General features: G+C 44.7%; 1 pseudogene; it reads left to right on the forward strand.

The window, feature by feature from the left end:
* The first annotated feature begins 225 nt into the window (after positions 1–225).
* Positions 226–1592, forward strand: LOC130015104 (ATP synthase subunit beta, chloroplastic-like; annotated as a pseudogene).
* The last annotated feature ends 3757 nt before the right edge of the window (positions 1593–5349 follow it).

The following is a 5349-nucleotide window of genomic DNA, read 5'->3' on the forward strand; positions in this document are numbered from 1 at the left end:
CTGTTTCGGATGTCCATCCAGTCTCTGATTCCAGTCCATAACTTTCTTGAATCTAGCTCCTGTTGCTCTTCTCTGGCTAGGATGTCACTTATATGGCTATCTTTTCTTAAGCCTCAGGGTCGGGACTAAGGCCTGTAAAAGAAGTCTCGATTATAAGACCTAATCCGGCTTTCCGTGCGAGATTTCCTTGCTAAAAGCCTATCTCTCATCTTGAAGGCTGGTTGAATGGATCATAGAAGGTGCAAGATGTGCTTCCATTCCTTTACCTATTTCTGTGCTTATTTACCAATCTGTGCTTGTTTAGCAGCAGGCTTCTGTCATTCTTATTTAATATTAAGTGTTGTTAAATGATGTAGTTGTAAGATCCTCCTTCTACTCCCTCTGCTTGGGAATCAGTGTCGGGTACATGGAAGGGTCAGATTGAGAAAGAGAGGGTACGTAGAGGGTCAGAAGTAGCGACGAGTTAAGTTAATCAAAAGTAGCAAGTTTGTTCCGTAGGCTTTCGTGAATGGGGCTCATGGCTTTCGAAGTCGAAATCACCCGCAATGGCTCTGATAGTTGAATTTTTTGTTCTTTCTCAAAGGGATCGTATTGACCCTCTTCTGAGACTATGGGAGAAGACTGGGTAAAAGAAGCTTTTAGCCCCTTATCGCCGTGGAGGAAAAATCAGACTATTCGGGGGAGCTGGAGTGAGTAAAACAGTAATTATTTATGGAATTAATCAACAACATTGCGAAAGCTCATGGGGGCGTATCCGTATTTGGCGGAGTAGCTCTAGTCTATGGTCAGAATCAAAAGTAGCTCTAGTCTATGGTCAGATGAACGAACCCCCGGGAGCTCGTATGAGAGTTGGCTTAACTGCCCTAACTATGGCATAATATTTCCGAGATGTTAATGAACAAGACGTACTTCTATTTATCGACAATATCTTCCGTTCCGTCCAAGCAGGATCCGAAGTCTCCGCCTTATTGGGTAGAATGCCTTCCGCTGTGGGTTATCAACCTACCCTTAGTACCGAAATGGGTTCTTTACAAGAACGAATTACTTCTACAAAAGAAGGGTCCATAACTTCGATTCAAGCAGTTTATGTACCTGCGGACGATTTGACTAACCCTACTCCTGCCACGACATTTACACATTTAGATGCTACTAATATACTATCCAGACGATTAGCTGTTAAGGGTATCTATCTAGCAGTAAATCCTTTAGATTCAAAACTATGATCCAACCTCAGATCGTTGGTGAGGAACATTATGAAACTGCACAAAGAGTTAAGCAAACTTTACAACGTTTCAAAGAACTTCAGGACATTCTATCTATCCTTGGGTTGGACGAATTATCCGAAGAAGATCGCTTAACTGTAGCAAGAGCACAAAAAATTGAGCGTTTCTTATCACAACCCTTTTTCGTAGCAGAAGCCTTTACGGGTTCCCCGGGGAAATATGTCGGTTTAGCAGAAACTATTAGAGGGTTAAAATTGATTCTTTCCGGAGAATTAGAGAGTCTACCAGGCCTTTGATTTGGTAGGTAATATTGATGAAGCTACTGCGAAGGCTACGAACTTAGAAATGGAGAACAACTTGAAGAAATAACCTTAAATCTTTGTGTATTGACCCCGAATGGAATTGTTTGGGATTCTGAAGTGAAAGAAATCATTTTCTCTGCTAATAGTGGACAAATTGGCGTATTACCCAATCATGCGCCTATTGCCACAGCCGTTGATATCGGTATTTTGAGAATACGCCTTAATGACCAATGGTTAACGATGGCTCTGATGGGTGGTTTTGCTAGAATAGGCAATAATGAGATTATTGTTTTAGTAAATGATGCAGAGAAGGGTAGTGACATTGATCCACAAGAAGCTCAGCAAACTCTTGAAATAGCAGAAGCTAACTTGAGGAAAGCTATTGATAGTATAAGGAATGGAAAGTAGGGTTCTTTTGAGCTTGCTTGCCGACAATTTGATCTGCGACACTTGTACCGCCTTAGTCTATATGGGGCTTCACTTCATGCTTACACCTGTTGGGCGGGGGCTTCACAATCCAGAACTTCTCTTTCTCAGCTCCTTCCTTGGAGTTAGCAGCGCAAGGGACATAACTAAGGGATCCTTTCTTGACAGGACAATGGACCATATGAGTTCGAGAGGATAGTTTTGACTTCAAGGCAGCTACTTTCGTTCCTATACTTTACAGCTCCGCTCCTGATACCTATCCCTCCCCCGGTTGAACCAGCTGTCGCTTCCTCCTTTTTATTAGCTCAGATGGTGATAAGCGGCATATTGATTCCATACCGTACCGAAGACGAATTTCCTGTTCCTGGCCCTTTCGAACTCTGCGCCCCTGGGAGAAAGATTCCCTCTGGTAAGAAAGGATGGTAATAAATGAAGACGAATACCAATCCACCCCGGGAGTAAGATCATACCTCGCTATGAAGCATCCTAGAAGGATGAAAGCTGACTTTCACGTGGCAAAATTGCCCATTCATTTGAACCCTTAGGCGATTTAATCAGTCTTGCTTTGCTGCTGCCAAGGCGTCTCGGAGAAAGATCTCAGAACAGGTAGGGGGTCCTAGATAAAGAATGGGAGCTAGCATCAGTCATTCCCTGTCTCCTAGGTAAGAAAGAAGCTCAACTGAGAAGGATTCACCTCCCTGTTCAATAAACCTGCTCGACCCTGATGATTTTAAAGTTCACAGGGCAGCACTGCTAGCATGAAAGTCCTCGAGAACTCCATCTGGACTAGTTACAGACGAGCCAAAGAGAGTTGAACCAGCCTTGCCTGGACAAGCACCGGATTTGGCTAAGACTTTGAAGGTGGCAAGTCATTTACAGGTCCTGGGGAACTTGACTCATTTGCAGCTACAGCTCCTAGGGGCCTAGTTCCGACTCCTTGTTCAGATGTTGGGAATTGCCCAGGGTCAAGAAGTCCACAAAAGTAGAAGTCTCACGATCCTTCTTCAAAAGACCCCGAACCCTAACTCCCAGAATTCTTATCGAAGTATCCCAGCTCTCTGTCCCCGTTAGCATAAAGAGACCAGAACAGATGAAACTCTTCAACTAGAAGGATTCCCCTCCCCACCTTATTAAGCAATTAGTCTCACAGTAACTACTAGGCCTCACCTCAGCGGTCAGACCCTTTTCCGAAGAGGAGCTACTAGCCGATCAAGCGGAACTCCTGTCTTCCCCTTCCCAAGCTAGTAATACGTCTGCTGCCCTCCCCTTCTGAATGTTGATACCCTGGATAAAGTGATTGGGGATCCTTTTCGCTCTCATTCGTTAGAACAAGTCCTGATGGGCGGGCATGCCAGGCTCTATTTCCCCTATTTCCATTGCAAAGAAGTAAGTCCTCTTCCGGATTCTCGGATTTTTGATTGTGCTTTATCATTCGCGTGAGAACCCCTTGCTTTTGAAAGCCTTGATCATCCGTAGGAGAGGATACTTTCAAATTGGCTATAGAGAGCTACTTTCCTTTCCATGCTTCATTCATAACATAAAGGGCGGTGAGAAATAGAAATTTAAGAGGGAGTAGCGATCAATCAGAAAGAGGGTGGCATAGTCTCTTCTATGCCAATCATCAGTTAAGGATCCCCGATCTTAGTACGATTACGCAGGATCAAGCAAAAAGGGAATTCGTGATCCCAGTAACCGCTCTTGGGCTAGATTATTGCCGTATAAGTAGGGCCCTACCAATTTAGCTCTAAAAATCGATACGATAGTTAGTCATTTTCATTTTGATGCTAAAGGGCTTGAGTTTGAGCTCTCCCACTCGATGAGAGGGAAAGTTATTAGGCTAATGAAAAAGATTGAGCTCAATGTATAGATCCGAGTAAGATTCATGTGCTGCATCGATTGAGGGACCCGCTTCACATCCATCCCAGATACCAGAGACCCTCTATCATTCAGTGAGATCTCTCCTTGGCTCTTTAAACTGAACTAAGTCCAACTCCATAAGGAAAGCCTCTGAGGGAAAGAATTTAGAAGGGCCGCTTGTTCTATTCTCGGATGTCAAGAAGGAAGATGAACCCACTTTATTAGCTCCACAGAGGCATGAGCAACCAGATCCCCTTACGATAACACACTTGGGCATGAGGACTTAAGCTCCCATTATGTCGGGTCTTACTGAGACTCAAATTGAACTCTTCCGCGATGGTCTAAAGCCTTTATTTACGGGCTGCTATCCGTCTTCAACCATCATTACTGTGCTGCTAAGGGTAAATCGCCTGAATCAAGGCCAGAGGGTGACCCCTAAGATTGATGATGCTCCGGTGGAGAAAGGTCTGTAAGCGATCTGCTTAGCTTCAAATCCCTTCATTAGAGGCATTGAGCCCTACTCTTAAAATGAAAAGTAGATCTCACTGCTTAGCGAGTGGAGAGTAAGCACTCGGATTATGCTGGTGCCTTGGGAATGCTGACTTGAGTATGCTAGGATTTGAAGCTAATTCAACTAGGACCTCTTGTCTTTCTTTTCCTTAAGGATTGTAACGCGATTCAGTAAGTCGATCCTAATACTAGAGTAATGGAGTGACTAACCCCATCCCCAGTCTTGACACAAATGGGGTTTCAGACTTAAAGAAAGCGCTGTGGGGAAGGGAAGATAGAATAATGTCTCCCTGCTAGTTCAGTGAGTAAGGGATAAAGTGTGAGATCGCTAAGGAATGAGATAGAAAATAGCTTGACTAGGTTTGACTTATCCGCCATGCATTTCTTTATAGGCTTTCTCGAATCCTGTGAGGAAGCCTTAGCTCTTAGCCAGTGCAGTTAGTCAAGCCTACAGTTCGAATACCGCGGAAGAGGCTGTCTCCGTCCCTCTTTCTTATGCACCAGTAGGAGTGGCTTTCGTTCTCGCTGGAGCGATAGCCACTCGACCAAAGGGAGAGGAGAGGATTGGAGATGGAATGGAGCTCGACTAAAAGGAGAGGAGAGATTTGGTACGTAGTCGCTTTAGCGAAGCTTACGGGGAGTTCTCTTCAAATCGAGCTCGAGTGATAAGGTAAGCAAGCCCGGGAGGGGCGGATGACTTTCTAGCCTAATCTTAACTAGGCAATTTTATTGGCTATTTATAGAGCTAGAATCAGGGCTATATGAAAGATAAGACTCCTCTATCCTTTGCAGGTCTTATGCCAGCGAGCTAGTGCTTGCAGTCTGTGGGTGTGCCGGTGAGTGAGAGTGCCCAACCAAGAGTGCTATTCTCCCACTTGAAGTTCGGGATTCGCTATCGCTTTCGACTTGGAGCGGCTCACCCCCCTTGTCACTTAAAGGGCGATGTCGCTGAAGCGAGTCTAAAGGCCAAAGAGTGCTCTTTGAACGCTACTACGCATCCTTACTAATAGTAGTATAGTGTAAGGTAGGTT

The sequence above is a fragment of the Mercurialis annua genome, linkage group LG2, assembly GCF_937616625.2.
Source record: "Mercurialis annua linkage group LG2, ddMerAnnu1.2, whole genome shotgun sequence".
Lineage (NCBI taxonomy): Eukaryota > Viridiplantae > Streptophyta > Magnoliopsida > Malpighiales > Euphorbiaceae > Mercurialis > Mercurialis annua.